Genomic DNA, 21,250 nt, shown 5'->3' with positions numbered 1-21,250 from the left:
TGTTATCTCTCTGCACCCCTTTTAGATGAATACTGGAGCTTTTTCTTGTTTTATTTTTGTAAATTTTGGGGGGGCACTCCATGCAGCATGTGGGATCTTAGTCCCTTGACCAGGAATCAAACTGGTACCCTCTGCAGTGGAAGTGCAGAGTCCTAACCACTGGGCCACCGGGGAAGTCCCTGGTTCATGTCTTTAGACATTTCTTTCCCTCTGTTGGGCTTCCCTGGTGGCTCAGAGGTTAAAGTGTCTGCTTCCAATGCGGGAGACCTGGGTTCAATCCCTGGGTCAGGAAGATCCCCTGGAGAAGGAAATGGTAACCCACTCCAGTATTCTTGCCTGGAGAATCCCATGGACGGAGGAGCCTGATAGGCTACAGTCCACGGGGTCGCAAAGAGTCAGACATGACTGAGCAACTTCACCTTCACTTTCCCTCTGCTGCTGCTAAGTCTCTTCAGTCGTGTCCGACTCTATGCGACCCCATAGATGGCAGCGCACCAGGCTCCTCCTCTAAAGCCCCCTAATTGCTTCTATGTTGTGTTAACGCAGAATGCTGGTTTTCTCAGAGTTCTCTCCAATCTGTGCCCTGAAAAGTAGTCTGTTAGTCCAAAAGCTCCTATGACCATGTTCATGTGGGGTTTAAACTTAGACACGGAAAATAATGACTCGGTGCTGACCCCCTCCTCTTCTCTCTTCTACTCCATACAGCTCTTGAGCCTGGATGGTTTTCCTTATCATTTACGTCACACCCTACATTTTCTCTACTCAGTATTGCAGAACTCTGTGATCTGTTTCTCTAGGTGTGCCTTCTAATGCATTAATGGTAACTAACATGTTTCTAAAGATCCTGTTTTCTCTAAGGAAAATTTGGTATACAAGACTGTTTTCTTGCTTTGGACCCAGAATTCTTTGTGGATGTTAAACTCTAAACATCTTTGTTTTTTAATTTTTTTTATCTTGTATGCATTCATGCTGAGACGCTTCAGTCATATCCAACTCTTTGCGACCCTATGGCCTATAGCCTGCCAGGCTCCTCTGTCCATGGAATTCTCCAGACAAGAATACTGGAGTGGGAAGTGATTCTTGTTTCCAGGAGATCTTCCTGACCCAGGGATCGAACCCACGTCTCTTTTGTCTCCTGCATTGGCAGGCAGGTTCTTTACCACTAACACCACCTGGGTAGCACTTTTATTTATCTTAGGACACTCCTAATCCTTAGGTAGAGAAAATGCTACCTGTGGTAGAAGGGTGGAGTCAGACAAAGAAAAATGCAAAATCTTAAATATAGATCTATTTCAAAGTAATAGCATCCTTGTTATATGATGGCCTATTATTTCTCTCATTTATTACCTCCCTCTGCCTCTTTCCTATCTGAAATATTTGTTCAAATGTTCTGTAAATTTTATGCAACAAATAAGGATGTTATGCAATTTCTATCAAAGAACATGGTGAGATATTTATGCTACAGATGTTACTTCTTTTTATATTTGTAAATAGATATTTAATACATACAAGTGGCTGTGTACTTATTAGGACTCTCCTTCACACGTGCTGAATATTGAATTAAGCACTAAAGGGAACAGACAAGAGGTGCAAGTTCCTAACAATCTTTTAGGAAGTTAAAATAGAGTTGGAAAGACATGCTAACACAGGACAACCCAAGAAAGCAATATAAATTATAGCATTTATTATAATTGCTATACAGGGTCAAATAATGAAGAAATCAGCAGAGTTCAAAGTACCTGGGGGTTACTTTCTGGAGAAGCTGGCATTAAATCTTCGGTAGGGTGGTAACTTCGGAAGATGCTGAAAAGAAAGGATCGAACGGCCAGCAGAAGGAATAGACATAGAGAAAGGAAATGGGACGGAAGAACGTGGGAACCATGAGACACTTTGCCTGACTGAATAGGAGAAGTTATATTTAAGAACAATGTAAAATTCACAGAATGTTCAGGAAGCCCTAAAAAAAATCCAGTAGACATTTTTTAATTTAAATTTTTATTGGATCATAGTTGCTTTACAATGTTGTGTTATTTTCTGCTGTATAGCAAAATGAATCACTCATATGCATACATACATCCACTCTTCTTTATACTTCCTTCCCGTTTAGGTCGCCGCAGAACTTTGAGTAGCATTCCCTGTAAACGTATTCTGCAATTTGTAGCTGCTTCCCCTATGGGTCTTCTGAAGCTCAAATTGCGAAAACTAATATCACAGGAAATAAAATTGGAAAATTTTGAACTCTTAAGGCAATACCTATCAGACACCAAAGTGATATATGAGACACATTACCTTGTATAAATTCCCTCAAGGTGGTTAGATGACCCCTACATTCCTAATACAAAAGGGGTGGAGAACCTGAAAATTAAAGGCAGATTTCTTTGGTATGAGCTGAGGCTCCAGGAGACATGTCCACAAGGAGGTAGGTTAAGTAGCATTTCCACATTTCCCCTCTTAGTGCTAGAGAGAGATGCATCAGTGAGAGTCTAATGTGTACCCCTTGAAGTTTTGGAGGTGGAAGTAGAGACAGTGACTCGAAAGGCCAGGAGATGAGTTTGTGAATAGCTCATGGTAGAGCAATCGAGAGATGCTGCAAGGGGGTTAGCCCATTTTCCTGGGGTTCTTTGGAGAGTTCCCTGTGGAGCAGATGTGAGACTTGAATGTGGGAGAGCCACCCTGAGGCTGTCCGGGTCCTGTCCCCAAAGACTGTCCGAAGGCTGAACTGGTCTCAGCAGGTAGAAGCTAAAGGTGTCACTTGGAGTTGTGATGTCATAAGTGATAAAGTGAGATATATGACTCCTGTCAAAGGTTGTACAGATGAAAGAAAGGTCCCTAGTGATTGGAGAAGGGGGATAAATCACTGAACCTGGGAAAGGAATCAGCTTTAAGTAGATACCAGCCCTCTTAGGTCAGTGACCAGGAAGTTAACTTTCCTTCTCCACTGACCACTTCTTTCCCCAGCTCCCCTCTTTCACTCCACTCCTATATTCCAGACGCCTAGGAACCAAGGTTGACTAGATGGGGAGGAAGGACCTGGAGAAACAATAGAGGACCTTCTTCACTGGCTTTTGGTTTCTACTGTTGCAAGCTATGGAGGTTAGACAATTTAGAGAAAGACGAAAATCATATGATATTGCTTGTATGCAGGATCTTAAAGGGTAAAAATGAACTTATCTACAAAACAGAAATAGAGGTACAGTTGTAGAAAATATACTTATAGCCCCCAGTGGGTAGGGGGTAGTATTGGAAGATTGGGATTGACATATACACACTACTGTATGTAAAATTGATAACTAATAAGGACCAACTGTATAGCACAGCTGGGTAGCCCTTTTAGCACAGGGAACACTACTCAATACGCTGTAATGGCATAGATGGGAAAAGAAGCCAAGAAAGAGTGGATATATATATGTATGTGTGTAATTTATTCACTTTGCTGTCCATCTGAAACTAACACAAGATTGTACCTCAACTCTACTCCCATACAAATTATAATTTTATGTATTTATTTTTGGCTGTGCCTGGTCTTAATTCCTGCGTGGGCTTTTCTCGAGTTGTGGCAAGCAGGTGCTGCCCTCTAGTTGGGGTCTGGGGCTCCTCATTGCCGTGGCTTCTCTGGTTGCAGAGCAGAGGCCCTAGGGCCTGGGGGCTTCGGTAGTTGCAGCTGCCAGGCTCTAGAACAGAGGCTCAATCGTTGTGGCACACGGGGGTAGTTGCTCTGCAGAATGGGTGTCTCCCCAGCCCAGGGATTGAATCCATGTCTTCTGTATTGCTGGCAGGCAGATTCCTTGCCACTGAGTCACCAGGGAAGCCCTACTCCCTTAAAAATTAAATGAAAAAAAAAAGATTAAAAAAAAATAAACTTTAAGTCACCTTTCTATATGTAGCTGGGTATTCTGATTTCTAAAGTGAGATTATGTTTGGTGAATCAATATAATTTTTTTTAAGTTTCAAGTGATCAGGGTATGGATGAAGGCCTAAGTCTTACTGGCTCAAAAGATGTTGCATTCATTTCCTGGGGCTGCTGTGACAAACTCCCACAATCTGGGTGGCTTGGGGCAGGAAACATTAATTCTCTCACAGTTCTGGAGGCTAGAAGTCCAAAGTCAATAGGACTTAGTCAGTAGGGCAATGTTGTATCCAAAAGTGCCAGAGGGTCATTTGTTCCACGACTTTCTCAGCTTCCGTTGTTGCCGACGATCCTTGCACTCCTTGGCTTGTAGGCACATCTCTGCCTTCCTAGTTACATGGCCATCTCTCTGTGTCTCCGTCTTCATGTGGTAGTCTCCTGTCTGTGTGTCTCATCTTATAAGGACACCAGTCATGTTAGATTGGTGTCTACTCTGTATAATGTCATCTTAACTTACATCTGTACTTAATCTACCTGCCAGACTCAGTCTTACCAAGTCCTTCTGTCTTGTAAAAATTTTGTGGACCAAACAGGACTGACAGTCAGTCAGTGTACATCAGTTCAGTTATTCTGACTGATTTTTTAAAGATTATTTATTATTTTTCTCAAATTTTTATTTTATATTGGAATTTACTTGGTTTACAATGTTGTGTTAGTTTTCAGTATACAGCAAAGTGATTTAGTTATGAATATACATATATCTATTCTTTTTTAGATTCCTTTCCCATATAGGTTATTACAGAATATTGCATAGAGTTCTCTGTGCTATACAGTAAGTCCTTGTTTATCTAGTTTATATATAGCAGTATATATATGTTAATCTCAAACTCCTAATTTATCCCCCCATACCTTCCCCTTTGATAACCATAAATTTGTTTCCTGTCAATCTGTTTCTGTTTTGTAAATAAGTCCATTTGCATCATTTGTTTTTAGATTTCACATATAAGTGATATCATTTGATTTTATGATTGTTTTTTAAATGACCCTTTCCTGGCTGCATTATATCCTTTCAATTCTTTCTGTTGCTTCAGCACATTTTATATTGTTTAATGATGGTATTTTCATGAATTGCTTGAAATAATTGTCTACAAATGTTTCCTCCACTTGACAGTGTTTTTCTTGAGTCCTTTTTGCTTATAATGGTTTCCCTAAAATCTGTTGACTGCAATAGGGCCTCACAAGGTGTTTTTTTGAATTGAATTGCGTATTCATAAGAGTAGACAAGGGTCAGCTGCTTTAAGTGAATCTTGAAGTATCCCAATTTCTTGGAGGACATCTTTAAATTAAAATCCTCAGCAAAGTCAAGGGAAGCTGCTGCAGGGGAGTGACAGCTTACTCATCCTCCTGAAATGCAATTTAATCTTTTTCCCTTATCTGCCCAAAGTCCTAAAACAACTCTTTATTTCCTTTGCCCTCATTGACTGACTAATAAATCAACAAATGAAGAACTATCCAGTGTGGTATGATTTTAATCATTCCACCATGTGGCTCACTAGGGCAGCGATTCTCAAAAGGGTTGCAAGATTTCTTTAGAAGGAGAACAATGATAATAATAATAATAATGATGTTCATCATTATATTGACTAACATTATTAGGTCTGCGTCTTTTCTATGTATTTGACTTGTTTATTTATCTTATCAATTCTACGAAGTAGGAAGAATTACCATTCTGATATTACAGATAAGAAAAGTAGGTTTATAGAGTTTCATTCCCTTCCCTAAGTTCACACACCTAGTAAGATGTTGTGGTGATTGCAATTATATGATTGTTCTTCTAATGACTGTTACAGTCAATTAATCAACATTGCTTTTAACTGCTAATATTTCTTCAAATAACTTTCTTAAGAGGAAGTTTTAAAATTCTTACCTATCTATGTGACAGTTCTTTTTGGAGAACTATTGCTCAGACTTGAATTTCTTATCCTGCAATCTGAACATTCAGATAATGATGCAATAAAATCTTTTATGGGACACTCCTCAAGATGGTTATATGGTAAGGGAGGGAATAAGATATATTTTCATAACTTTTGACTCCTATCAAGTACTTTCCTTCTCGGAGCAGCATAGAAAAACCCTGAAATTGCGGCTCATAAGGAGGGCAATCTGCAATTATTTACTGAGTCATCCCAACAATATCTCATTTTATCATTTTTGTGGAAAGGCATAATAGGAAAATACCCAAACTTGTGTGAACATTTTAAAAGCCCTCCTCACTAGGGAAGGGAGGAAACTAAGTTTAGATAATTGCAAATTCCATTTCAGTGTGTTACATTCCAAGTAAATGTTCTGTCTCAACATGGATTGCATCTTATCTTTTGAAATGATTGAAGCTATTGCTTTTCCTTGCTGGAGTGCTGGTCTTGTTCCCATGTGAGAAAAGAGAGAGAGGCAAAGAAAACGGGGCTGAAGATCTGCAGCAGTCACCCATGCTCTCAGCTGTAGGGGAGAGGGGACCTTTGGGGAAATTATTTGGCATTTAAAGCAAGTGGTTCCCAAGGCAGCTGCTGAATGGAGCTGAATGTTTTGTTAAATGATTTTCTTCTCTGACCTTTATTACTAATAAATCTTCTTTAAGCATTTATAGAGTGAAAAGAAAGGTTGTTTTTATTAATCTCTTTTCTTTTTGCCCACAGAACCCAAAGAAATGGTGTTGCCTGGCAAGAGATTTGCTATACTTCATGAAAAATCAGACCAAGGTAATGCTTATTTTAAACGGTTATATATTTTTTCAGTCTGTTTGACTCCGATGCATTCAACTAGTTGGTTTTTTCTTGATTCCTAGTTTTAGCTATTGGATAAGCAATCTGAAGAGTAAATCATTATCTGAAAAGTAGAAGGAATGATTTTTGATGATCATCATATTGAAGTAGATGGTAAATTTTAAAATATATATTAGCTTAAAGCACTGTGGATAATGATTAATTTTCTGACACTACACTTGCATTTGTTTAAATGGGTGAATAGGATCTTGACTAGAAGATTGTATTCCAGGGTTTCCCAAACCCTGGGCCATGGACAGATACTGGTCTATGGCCTTTTCAGGCTGCGCAGCAGGAGGTAAGTGGTGGGCTAATTAGCAAAGTTGCTCCCCATCACTCACCTTACTTCCTGAGCTCTACTTCCTGTCAGAGGAGCGGCAGCATTAGATTCTCATAGGAGCACAATAAATACAATGCACTCGAATCATCCCAAAACCACTCGCCCCATCCATGGGAAAAATTTTGTCTTCCATAAAATCTTTGGTCCCTGGTGCCAAAGAGGTTGGGGACTGCTGTTGTACTCTGGAAATAACTCCAATTAGTGTGTCATATTTACAAATAATAGACAATGAGAGAATTGGTAAATTTTTATAAGATTTTATTTAAGCATTAGTCAGATGGTTTTATATATTGTTTCTTGAATAGGCAAAAAGATTTTGTACAAATTCCTGGAAAAACTTCATCGAGTTTGATGGAGACACTCTTATGCAAAGCATATATTTTCTTTGGAAAGACTGAATTATAGCATACAGTTGTTGAATAGCATGCCTGATTATACTCAACAGATTGCATGTTTAGTTGCTAAATTTTCCAACTGAGTGTGATTTATTTACATACGTGGGCCCTAGAATGTGAACGCTCATGCAAATATTCTAATGACATATATGTGTAAACAAAGCTGAGCACAGATGCAGATATAAAATGTATGTTTCATGAATAAAGCTGCTGTCTCAAAAGAGTTCTAACTATAAAGTTTCTAGAAGGTTAGACTTATGATGGGAACTAAAGCCATCTATCAATATTATCTACTTATATGACTGAAGCTATGATGTCACTTTACATATATGAACACATATACTGGATTTGTTGAAATGTATAATAGGCTGCATAATAATTGGAGCCAATTGGGTTCTGTTTTTGAGAAATTGATGAATTCCTAAAAAAAAAATGAGTGCTGAAACAAAGAAAGCCTTTGAATTAAATGGACATCAGCAGAAAACTAGGCTCTGAACTTTAATTTGCAGTGGAGCAAAAATAAATTGCTAGTTTGAATTACAAACTGGGGTGTTTCTATTTATTTCTGGCTTTAGTTAATGCTTCAAGGGAGCCATAAACTCTTTAAGGAAGTAACTTCTCTCCTATAATGGGGATTTGCGATTGTAGGCACTCTATACTAAAATGTTAAATCAAACTGTAAGGAATTTTTTAATGGCTAATGAAATCAGCTGAAGGTTTGCTTTATCAAAAATATCAACTATGACTCCTCAAGAAGAGCATTATAATAAAAACTGATACCTAGACAGTATATAGAAGTGGTTGAAGCTGAGCACTGTGATATAAGCATAGGGATATGGATGGTAGAAAACTGCTGATTGAGAGGGCATTGATGGAAGATGATCCAGTAAAGTCAGAGAAGGAAACACACTGAGTTGGAGATAATGAAGAGGGTCAAGGGTCCATGCCCTTCAAAATGAAATAAGGGTGAAGAGAGGATGTGCTGACTACCCAGGATGCGTTCATGTGAAATGTTTCTTTTTTCCAGAGGTATGTATATACTAATACATCTGATCTTATTAGACTTTTATTTCATTTATTTAAGATAGGGATAAACTTACTTCAAACTGAACGTAATAAAGAAAGAGGTGAGGCAAAGGAGGGAAATTCCCATTAATGTGACAGAATGTCCAGCATTGTGTATCTGGGGTAACAAAATTTGCTTCTTCCCAACATGCAAATAAAACTGGACCTGTTCTGTACGTTGGCCATCCAAGGGCTTTGCTCTGATAATGCTCCCAAAGAGATGATGCTATAGAATACTGGTGTTTTGTGTGGAGGTTGGGAGGGGGGTGTGAAGGAGAAACTGGGGTGGGAGAAATGGTGTTCATGTCATTGCCTCACTAGGTTGGTCCTTTGGGCCCATTGAAATAGGGGTGTTTGCAACTTTATAAAAAAAAAAATTCCTGTTAATAAGGCAAAGAGTGGTGATGTTGTGATGCTCTGTCTTTTATTATCTTAAATGGGATATATGCATCTCAATTTCAATCTTTAAATAGTAGAAGTTCAAGGCATATTAGTAAAGCTGTTATTTTTGGACAAATGGGACCATTCAGCTTTTCTCAGTTGCGCGTGATGACTAACACACTCATTTTGAGTACCATTAACTCTGGCAATGGGGCTTGGAGAGCAATCTATTGTGCTAGCAGGCACTTTTGTGTGTGCAGATACCTGAAAGTTCTACATTTGACTTTTTAAAAAAGGGTTTAAAAATAACTTTTCATGTAGTGTTTTATTATGTAAAGTCTATGATGTCTGTTGATTACAATGTTCTTAATTCCCAAATAGAGGCAACTTTGCCTAGTCAGATTAAAATACCCTTCTCTGTACCTAGTAAGATTATGCACAAAAATAAAGCCTGTTATTCTGTTCTATTTTAAACAGGTCCTCGAAATAGATTGAGTTTCAGTTAGGAAAATTTGATGCTTATAATTTATTTATATTATGTAGGAATATTAAATGTTAGTCTCATATGCATTTAACTTCCCTATGGGAAAGTGAAATGGGATATTAAGGACTCAGCAATTTTTTGATGTACTCTATTGTCTATAAGTAGGTTGAAATCTTGGCTTAATATAAATGCATTTTTTGAAAATCAAAAATAAACTATCAGAAGGCTAGTGTACAGCATTATTTATGCTCTAGGGCACTAAGAGATAAGTGATAAATATATTGCTTTGAGATTGGTTTCATTGTGGTCTATTATTATTGGCTCTAGAATAGAACATTCTGTAGATATATATTGACATTTTTTAAAAGGATAGAATTCTTTTGATATTTTAAGAGCTGACTACAATTATATTTTATATTATTTATTGCAAACTACTGTTAAGTAACAATGGCAAGTAAAGCATCAGATGTGCAGGTTGATCAATCACTTAAAGGCCATGAATCACAATGAGAGTTCAAAATACTTCTACATGTGTGATGAAAGTGGTGATGTAATTGTCGTGATGCTTTGACTAATGGATGGACAGTAGACACAGTGCTTTACAGAAATAGAACTATAACATCAGACAGTCATCTCCCAAAGATAATTTAAACTGAAAGTCAAAGAATAAATCATTGAACACCTTCATGGAGAAGTGATTAAAACGTAATTCTGAAAGGTGAATTTACATAAGGAAGAGATGATAATTTCTATGAATTTGCTTTTTCTTAAAAATGAGTTTTGTTATTTGCTAAAGTTCTTGCTACTCTTTACTCTTCTGAGAATTAGATTCAGTAGATACTCTATCTTTTTTAAATGAAAGAAAACTCCCATGTATAGTGTTAATGGAATAGTCATATAGAAGCCTTTAGTTGTTACTGTTTAGTTGCTGAGTCATGTCCGACTCTTTGCGACCCCATGGACGGAAGCCCCCCAGGCTCCTCTGTCCATGGGATTTTCCAGGCAAGAATACTGGAGTGGGTTGCCATTTCCTTCTCTGAGGGATCTTCCCAACTCAGTGATCAAACCCATGTCTCCTGCATTGGCAGGTGGATTCTTTACTGCTGAGACACCAGGGAAGCCCTATAGAAGCCACAGAATTGTCTTCTACTAATGTTCACATTCTTGCATTTTTCCCCACCTATGTTTCTTACCGTGATTGTTTCTCTCTTCCTCCACTATATACCCTAAACATTCTTGTCTTTCCTTATGCTGGAAACTCCATTTGAAATGTCCAGTTTCTTTCTTCCTTATTCCAAAGCCTGCGTAATCTTAACACTGCTCTTTATGGAGCCTTCTGAATTCCTCATCATGCTACAACTATTTCTCTTCCTTAACCCATATTTACTCTGTCAGGTAACCTAGATACACTATCTGTCACACTGTCACTGATTTATGAATATTGCTATATAATAGCTCCCTTGTGTGCATGTATTTATGCATGTATGTATATGTACATTATACAACTTTTTTATTCTGTGTAAAGGTACACGCTGACATGGGACTTTCTTTTCCTTTGGTGGTGTGATTGTGAAAGAAGGTTCTTATGTTACCCACTTTTACTCCTACTTGTGAGTGAAGCAGACAGGCTTTGAATGAGTGAAGTCCTCGCATCTCTAAGATACCCATTGAAGGAATATTTAAAAAGGAGGTTCAAGAGGTAGGGGTATATGCATAGCTGATTCATGTTGTTGTACAGCAGAAACTAACATAACATTGTAAAGCAATTATCCTCCAATTTAAAAAAAGCTAAAAGATTCCTTTGTACTATGAGGATTATAATTTAGCAATGTTTTATATCAATTAGGACTAATTTAAGAGCTTTCTCTTCCTTTATGGTATCTTTTCAATGTGAATAAAATATAAAATCAAATATTCTGATTTATAAAGCAAATAATTTTCAACTATCAAAATACATTTCCCTCATCAAAGGGAGGTTGCCTAATTCAGAGGTTGTCCAATTCAATTACCTATTGGCTCTGTGCCACTTTGCACATGCCGTTGGAGAAAACTCGAACCCAAGCTACTCAATGAAGGCAGTTTTGCCTAAGGGCAAAACACTGATTATAAGGACACAACCTATTGCATATCTTACGTCAAAATCAATTGGGAAAAAAAGTTATAATTTGCCACCTCAGTCAACTTAATATTTATCTACTGTGTTCACTGAATTGATGACTGGATTGGAAATCCACTCCAGTATTCTTGCCTGGAGAATTCCATGGGCAGAGGAGTCTGGTGGGCTGCAGTCCATGGTGTTGCAGTCGAACACCACTGAACAACTAACATTTTCTCTTTTTTGTTTTTTCTTTTTCATATATGTTTGTCCCTTTCTTTCTCCGGATATATGTTTTTAAAGCATTTAAAAATTATGCCACTAGATGTCAGCAGCAACCTCCTAGGGTTCCTGCGGCCTTAAATTATAACAAAATTGGTACCTGATTAGAACATCTTATCTGAGAATAGTAAATATTCATTTTGCAAGTTTAAAAAATATTTTGAGATATGAGGAAGATCAAATATTATATAATATTTAGACATTATTTTTTGACTGGTTTTTGTTCACATGTGACAGGTTACTTTTTTAATGTATTTTTAATTGGAAGATAATTGCTTTACAATGTTGTATTGGTTTCTGCTGTACAACAACATGAAGCAGATACACACACACCCCCTCCCTTTGAGCCCCCCTCTCCCCCTGATCCCAGCCCTCTAGGTCATCAGAAAGCACCAGGCTGAGTTCCCTGTGCTATACAGCAGCTTCCCACTAGTTATCTATTTTACACATGATATATGTCAGCTATTCTCGCAGTTCACCCCACCATTTCCTTTACCCCACTCTGTCTGTGAGTTCAGTCTCTGCATCTACGTCTCTATTCCTGCCCTGCAAATAGGTTCATCAGTACCATTTTTCTAGATTGCATCTATATGCATCAACATATGATACTTGGACGGCTTACTTTTGCTTCCAGTATTCTCTCAACCAACAAGATGGCATGAAGAAACATGTGCGAGGCCGAGGAATTTGTCAGAAATTGGACCTGATGCCAGAGCTGGAAATTTCTGTTTTAATGCCTTATGACTCATTTATGCTGTGATGGCATGGGTATTTGTGCTCTGGCATGTTGCATTCTGTTTTTGTAGAAGCATTTTTGGAGCTACAACCTGTCAGAAGATGGTGTGGTATTAATTTTTCAGCATCCACATCTGTGCACTGTTTCCTTGGTAATATCTAAACTTTCCTGGATCTGTGCTCTTTTATTGCTAGATACTCAGAACATTTTGATAGATGCCAAACCCCCACAATACTCTTTCAGTTCAGTTCAGTTCAGTCGGAAAGAGTCGGACATGACTGAGCGACTGAACTAAACTGAAAGAATATTATGGGTGTTTGCTCACCAGTTGACAAAGAAGACAGTCTAGAAATATGAAAAGAATGCTATATGCTATTTTTCATGAATTATAATACATGTGATTGTTGAATCCTTAAGATAGCAGTTTACAGTATCAAAAATATTCTTTTTTCCAGCCATTATTTATAAATTATAGTATGGGCCAGTGTTCAATAGATACTATTACATATTCATTATTTTAAATAATGCAGCTATTATTTGGTGAAATCAGATTCACATTACCAGGAAGATTCAGACTAATCTATTGAATTTTAGTTATCAGTTGAAATTCAGTCTTAGGTGATTGGCTATGAGTTGACCAAGCATGAAGCAGATTTTTAAATGATTATGAAAAAGGTAGAGTTGTTCCCATTTGGAACAACTGTTTTGGAAAAATCCTGCTTTCAGAACATTTTAAAAAACACCTTAGGAAAAGTTGGAAAAGAGAACTGTGAAACGTTTCCTTTCCTGAAGCCAGTTTTACCAAAGAAAATACTAATGTAAATGGTATACTCATCACTTCTCAGATTTTAAAAATTGCTTTAGTTGGTTCAATGAGGGGGCTAACTCAGCTAGTCCATAGGCTAAGGAAATAATTCCTTTCATATTGAAGTTGTTATATTTGAGAGTTATTGGTTTAAGAGATTATCAGCAAGTTTCTTGCTTTTTGCATTCCTGTTTTAGAACTACCCGTGAAAAAGACTTAACCAAGATTTTCCCCCAAGCGTGTGGTTGTTACTCTTTGGTTATGCTTGTAGGCGATAGGGCAAACATATGATCTCATGCTGCTGTTGCTTGACCCATGTAGTTTCTTCACATGGAGTAGGTGCAGTGATGTCATTAGCCAGACGTTCAGTTAAAGCACTCTCAGCATTGAACTGGTGCGGAAGCACACCATTATGGTCCCTTCTGCACTTGCAGTACCTACCCCTCCATCAGGGAGTCAGGGCTGGCGTGAGACTGGGGCGTCTGTCTGCAGTATGTCCCTTTCTTCACCTTTGGGAATAGTTCAGTGACTCAGATGTAGTCTTTTGAGGTAGAGACGCTGACAGTTTCACGCAGACTGTTACAGCTCCAGATTAAGAAACTAACCCCTCCTCTTCCAGCGCCGCTGGTGCGTTTCTCCATAGCGTGTTTATTTGCCTGCGATTGTCACAGATCAAGTTAGAGCAGACAGAATATCAGGTTCCCTTGGGTGGGGTGTGGGGGGGTTCCAGAAACCCAGACAACTCAGCATGACATTCAAAGACCACTTGAGGACTTCCCTGGCAGTCCAGTGGTTAAGACTCCGTGCTCCGAGTGCCAGGAGTATGGGCTCAATCCTTGGGTGAGTAACTGAGGTCTTGCACGCCACCACTCTGTGAAGCCAAGAAATAAATGCAGAGTAAAGCTGTTTAAAAACAAAAGAAGGACCACTTCGCGGCTGGTGCATCCCAGATTCTTCCAACCTCCTTTCCATCCGATTCCTCTTCCAGGTGTGGTCTCCTAGCCCATGCAACCTGCTTGAACCCAGGCCTGCGTATGATTGACTTATTTCTACCTGGATGACTTTGCATTTGCTCTTACATTTTTCTCCTCTCCCAACTTCTTACTAATTTCAGAGAGAAGAATGTAGTAGGGACACTTCTCAGGAGCTAGTTGGTCTGGTTTGCATTCAAATCCCAGATAGGTGATTTATTAGCTTGTTGCTGCCTGACCTAATGCAGGCTGTTTACCCCATGGGAGATCTCATATTGGTTTCTTCTACAAAACTATGAAAGAATGCTTAAATGATTGAGTTAATGTTAATATTAACTTAGCATATTAATATTAACATAATAACAACTGACACATAGTAAGTGCTAATATATATTAGCTACTATATATCAACTCTATCCAGTCAGTCTCAAAATTTGCTTCCATAAAACTTAGTCTGAGCACTTATCATTCTTCATACAGTGATTATTAATCTCATTGGCATATATTTGCAGTTTTACCTGCCCACCTGTCAGTATTTTTATATTTGATGATCTGTACAACTTGGTATATTATTTTCCTCATCAAAAAGTAAGATAATAATACTTGCCATAGCCAGACCAAGGGTTATTATGAAGACAAAATTGGAAGGACTTCCCTGGCAATCCAGTGGTTAGGACTCTGCACTTCTGATGCAGGGGTATGAGTTTGAACCCTGGTCAGGGAACTAGGATCCCATATGCCAAGCAGCATGCCCCCCCGCCCCCCAAAAAAAACCAAAATGGAGAACAAGAATGATAACAAGGTTATCTTTCATTCCTGCTTTTGTTATGTACAACGAACTGAATTAGGAGATTTACTTACCTTGAGTGATCACATAATACCATACACACGTTTGATGCATGATGTCCAGGGAGGCGATGAATCCACATGTAATTGAAAACAAGGAGACAGCAGAACATCCAAGTGCAAAAATCAATTAGGAATGGAGATGTGTTGAGGTCAGAAGAGAAGTCACAGCCTGAGATGGAGTTTTGCTTGAAGCTGTTTAAATGAATGAATGACTTACGATGGCAGACAGAGAGTAGCCATGAAAGAGCTCCCGCACCGCCCACCCACACGCCATCCATACACACACGCCAGTCAGAGGGACGAACCTCACAGTCAAGTGTTTCTCCAGCTTTTGTAAAAAAAAAAAAGAGTGTATAATAATGTTTTCTTGGAGCGAATGCATTTATTCTTTTAAAATCCACAGTTGAAAGTAGCATCAGACCTAGAAGTATGTCCGAAAATACTAGGACAGACAACATTTCTCATCCTACCTTTTGACCTGATGTAAATGTCATAACGTCAACAATTAGTCATGCAACAGAATTATTACTGTCCATTTTTCATGGAAGAAGTTTGATGTTTGATCTGATTGGTGATATGCTAGCTGGGCATACGTCAGATATATCAGCACAGGCTGTGTGAAGGGCTTTAGGAGATCATGGATTATCCTTTTACTGTGATGGAAATAAATAACTTTCCATTACTATAATATACTTAACTTTTGATAATTTTCTTTCTAATTTATTAGAATGGCTAAAAATGTGATAGATCAGCATTCTCTGTAGCTCTCACGAAACTTATGGTAGACATCACATTTTCTTCTGGCATCTGGGAAACCCATTCTGGGAATGCCGGCAAATTATGGATAATAGTAACAACAAATATTTATCGACTGCTTATTTGACATCAGGCACTATTCTAAACACAATATGAAGCATTAGGGTATACTGTTATCTCTGTGTGAGTTTTGTCATTATTACTGTGGAACAAACACTTAATGAGCAAAACTCATTGGCACGGATATGCAGATGATATGGGTGGTTTACATGGTCTCAGCTGGGATTGCTCATGTTCTCTGCTGGACAGGCAGCTGTGGGTTTTTGCTGATCTTGGCTGAGTTCTCTCATGTTCCTGGCTAACATACTGAACGGTGCAAAGTTGTAGAACATTTCCATCATCTTACTGCGTTCTTTTGAGTGGTGCTGCTCTAGTTGGTCAGACATGAGAGCTTCTGCTCTAGTTAACAGGGTTGTGTCTCATTTACATTCACAGAAAAAGTCTGCCTTTTGTAGCCTGTCCTGCATTCTTTTCTAGGCCTGGACATGTGGATATTGGTTTATTTTCTTGGCTCCATTAGTTTTCTTTCTTTAGTCCTGCCTGACTTTCAGAACAATTCAATTCACAGAAGTTATCCTAGTAACAGAAGATACAGCTCTGAAAATACTTGAGGGCTATGTTCTCCCAGTAGAGAGTCCTCATTGAGCACACAGGGCTTCTGTTGACTTGAAAGTGAACTCTGGTTGTGAAGTGGGTATTACTGCCTTAGAAAAGAAAAAGAATAACTTCCAGGCAAAAGGGCCTTTCTTCTCCCTAGGTGTAATTTTTCTTGAAAGCTTGTTTATTGATTTTCCTGGTAACAACTGAGCTTGCAAGCTATAAAAGAAAAAAAAATAGAAGCAGGGAAATAATAGCAACAATCAACAAGTTTATTCATCAGCTCTATCTCATGTAGTCAGTCACACAGGACTATGAAATGAAATGTACCCTATGCCCTAATCCTAGTTTTATTACAGAGTTCATAGAATTTAGTTCATCAGAAGGGAAAGCAAATGCTTCAACTTTCAAGCGAGGTTCTATTCCCAGTATAGAAGGGACTGTGACTGAACTGATGTCATCGTGTGAGCAGAGTGCTGAAACTGGGGTGGACTGAAGTAAACGCGGCTGCTTAATGGGATAGTACCTAGTGCAATTAAAATGGTGTTGATTTTGATCTCTGATCAGTCTGTCACATTGCCTGAAATAACCTCCACTAGCTTCCCTTTTCCCTTTCACGCATTGGAGAGGGAAATGGCAACCCACTCCAGTGTTCTTGCCTGGAGAATCCCAGGGACGGGGGAGCCTGGAGGGCTGCCGTCCATGGGTCCGCACAGAGTCGGACACGACTGAAGCGACTTAGCAGCAGCAGCAGCAGCATTGATCCTATGGGAAAACATCTTCTTAAATTTCTGATCCATGTGATAACACTTTTAAAAAGTTCTATGATCAGGTAATTTTGGAAAATGCTGAATTTTATGTCTCCTTCCTGTAGTTTGATGACACACATTAGAATATTAGTCTCTGAAAATCCTGCTGTAAACAAACCTGTTTACCTTTGTTTAACCCAGCGTTTCCTCGAGTTAGCGGACCATGGAACCTTTTCTACTTTAGTATACTTTTGTGTAATACTCATTCCACCCAGAGGCTAGGTGTCAAGGAAGCACACTTTGTGAAATGTTGCTTTAGAAGAAACCATGGATTCCTAAGAGGGCTTGCTTTAGAACACAAGAGTTACTGTGTATGAGTAACACTGTCGCCATTGACATCCATCCATACTGACTGTGTGTGTGTGTGCACGCGCGCACATGTGCTCAATTGTGTCTGACTCTTTGTGACTCCGTGGAGTAGCCCACCAGGCTCCTCTGTCTATAGGATTTCCCAAGTAAGAAATACTGGAGTGAATTTCCTCTTCCAGGGGATCTTCCTGACCCAGGGATCAAACTCGAGTCTCTTGTGTCTCTGGCATTGGCAAGAGTACTCTTTACCACTAGCACCACCTGGGAAGCACGAAGTGTTTGCTAAAGAGGGCTATTTCAGGAGGCTTCCTGGGGAGTCAGATGATGGTCAGCCACCTCCTGCAATGTCTTTTCTGGGCCGTAAGGCTTTCAGAGCTATGTTTCTAGGAAGGTCAATTTTAGAAGGCATCAAAAGCTAGATGATTTGCTGAAGAAAATTTTACTAGCCCCTGTGACTTCCAGATAGTGTTCAGTCACTTCCTTCCCCTTGCCAAATAACCGTTTCTCAGAATAGTAGATCCTATCACTCTTTTTGCTTTCTCACTAACCATTCACTGTTTCATCTGGAATAAACTTTCATTCAATCTCTCATTCCAGTAAAACTCCTCTTTCTCAGATAGCTAGTTTTTTCTTTCTTTCTTTCTTTCTTCTTCTTCTCTTTACCAAATGTAGTGACTTCTTCTTGGGTGAACTGATTATCCTCTAGGATTTTGGTTTCTGTAGCTTTCAAGTTCCACATTTGTATCTCCAGCCCAGGGCACTCATTTTAAGCTTCAAAATACATTCCTACTTTCAAACTTATATCAAAAATTGATCTTACAAACTTGTACTCTAAACCTCTTCCTCCTGTAGACCATTGGAAGAACCATTGTTTACCTAGTCGCCCAAGCCCAAAGCCCAGGAATAGCTCTTACCTTTCCCTTAGTCAATCACATTTCTCAAGATATTATCTCCTCTATCTGGTAATCTACATCTCCCTCTATGCCTCAGGTCCTAGAGTCAAATCACAATGCTTCTACCTGATATCTGAGTGATCTTGAACAAGCTTTCTTGTCTGTTATGCCTCAAATTCTCATTTGTTCACTGGGGATAATAGTAATGCCTAAGTGAATTATTGTGAGCTTGTGGAAATTAAATTGGAAAAATTAGAAGAGTAGAGAGAATATTAAGTTGATTAAATTGACATTTTTTTTTGTTTCCCTAATGGAAGGAAGATGTAGTTATTTATTATTAGGTAGAAATTCTTATTGGGTTAGTTAGTGTTTTTACAGGGGTAAATATATTTTAAAATGCTATAGAAAAAAATTCAGCAATAACAACAAAGCTAAAGTTATGGTTTGGTTTTAATTCAAGGGAAATTTTTATTAATAATTTTTCTCCTTTCATTATGCAATTAAGGGCTATTGTTGGGAAATAAAGGAAGGGAAATGAACTATCTTTACCATCCTTTAGACGTACAATCCAGAATTGATTGTATGTCTGATGAAGCAAATAAAAAAGAAGGACCCCAAAGTAGCATTTCTAGGACATTTTATTATCTGTTCAACCAGTCCAGTGTGAAGCTATCTGCATCTTATAGGGTTAAACCAGCAGGAACATTGTCAATACAAGATGAAACCCTGGTTGTGAATTTCAGACAGTCTCCTATATATGCCTCTTATTTTTTTGCTTGATGGTGAAAAGCCCTATTAAAAATTGTATTATATATAGGATAGTGCATAAACCAGTGTAGGAGAGCCACAGAGCCGTATGTACTGAGGCATACCTACCCTCAAAAGAAGAATACGTGGCCGATGATAGTCATTCCTTCTCTCAATACATTTTAATGGTTTCCTAGTTATTGTTGTTGTTCAGTCGCTCAGTTGTGTCTGACTCTTTGCGACCCCATGGACTGCAGTACACCAGGTGTCCCTGTCCTTCACCATCTCACAGAGCTTGCTCAAACTCATGTCCATTGAGTCGGTGATGCCATCCAACCATTTCATCCTCTGTTATTCCCTTCTTCTCCTGCCTTCAGTTTTTCCCAGCATCAGGGTCTTTTCCAGTGAGTCAGTTCTTCACATCAGGTGGCCAAAGTATTGGAGTTTCAGCTTTAACATGAGTCCTTCCAATGAATATTCAGGACTGATCTCCTTCAGAATGGACTGGTTGGATCTCCTTGGCAGTCCAAGGGACTCTTAGGAGTCTTCTCCAACACCACAGTTATAAAAACATCAATGCTTTGGTGCTCAGTCTTCTTTATGATCCAATTCTTACATCCATGCTTGACCACTGGAAAAACCATAGCTTTGACTAGATGGATCTTGGTTGGCAAAGTAATGTCTCTGATTCTTAATATGCTGTCTAGGTTGGTCATAGCTTTTCTTCCAAGGAGCAAATGTCTTTTAATTTCATGGCTGCAATCACCATCTGCAGTGATTTTGGAGCCCCCCAAAATAAATTTTGTCACAGTTTCCACTGTTTCCCCATCTATTTGCCATGAAGTGAAGGGACTGGATGCCATGATATTCAGTTTTTGAATGTTGAATTTTAAGTCAGCTTTTTCACTCTCCTCTTTCACTTTCATCAAGAGGCTCTTTAGTTCCTCTTTGCTTTCTGCCATAAGTGTGTTATCATCTGCATATCTGAGGTTATTGATATTTCTCCTGGTAATCTTGATTCCAGCTTGTGCTTTATCCAGCCCAGCATTTTGCATGATCTACTCTGCATATAAGTTAAATAAGCAGGGTGACAATATGTAGCCTTGACGTATTCCTTTCCCAATTTGGAACCAGTCTGTTGTTCCATGTCTGGTTCTGTTGCTTCTTTTAAAAAAAAAAACAAAAACCGATTAATTTATTTTCATTGGAGGCTAATTACTTTACAATGTTATAGTGGTTTTTGACATGAATCAGCCATGGGTGTACATGTGTCCCCTATACTGAACCCGTCTCTCCCTCTTCCCTCCCCAGCCCATTCCTCAGGGTCATGCAGGTTTCTCAGGAGGCAGGTCAGGTGGTTTGGTATTCCCATCTCTTGAAGAATAATTTTCCACAGTTTGTTGTGACCCACACAGTCAAAGGCTTTGGTGTAGTCAATAAAGCAGAAGTAGATATTTTCCTGGAACTCTCTTGCTTTTTAGATGATCCAATGAATGTTGGCAATTTGATCTCGGGTTCCTTTGCCTTTTCTAAATCCAGTTTGAACATCTAGAAGTTATCGGTTCACATACTGTTGAAGCCTACTGTTCATGTACTGTTGAAGACCTCCTGAAATGGATCACTAATTCCTGATGTCCTACTGGATATTATATTCCAGGAAGAAGAGACAGACAGTAAACAAAGTAAAGAATTGCACTGTATTTTAGACAAGGACTGCGCAGGTGAGTAAAGCAGGAAAGAGGGACAGGGTGTCTTGTAAAAGCATATTTAAAGAGAGAGGCTTGGAAATCCTCACTAGGAGGATGCTGTTTGAGCAAAGACCTGAAGGAGATCATGGGGCCAGTGAGTGGTTCTGATCAAAAGAATAAGTCGATCTGACTTTCCTTTTACCAGGATCGCTCTGCCTACCCTTTAAGAATAGATACAAGGGGAGATGAGTCATTAGGTTACTGCAATAATCCAGGCGAGAAATGGTAGTAGATGGGGCCAGGGAGGTATTGTAGTAAGCTG

At 38.8% G+C, this 21,250-nt stretch overlaps 1 protein-coding gene across 1 annotated transcript in view; it reads left to right on the top strand.

Moving 5' to 3' along the window:
- Positions 6,539 to 21,250, top strand: part of INPP4B (inositol polyphosphate-4-phosphatase type II B) — a 736,226-nt gene continuing 721,514 nt past the window's right edge. The window contains exon 1 of the mRNA XM_018061563.1: positions 6,539 to 6,603. The gene's annotated coding sequence lies outside the window, so the exon portion shown is untranslated. The remainder of the gene's footprint in view (positions 6,604 to 21,250) is intronic.

The sequence above is a fragment of the Capra hircus genome, chromosome 17 (genome assembly GCF_001704415.2).
Source record: "Capra hircus breed San Clemente chromosome 17, ASM170441v1, whole genome shotgun sequence".
NCBI lineage: Eukaryota > Metazoa > Chordata > Mammalia > Artiodactyla > Bovidae > Capra > Capra hircus.
Note: the sequence above shows the minus strand (reverse complement) of the source record. Positions and strands in the feature narration are given on the sequence as shown.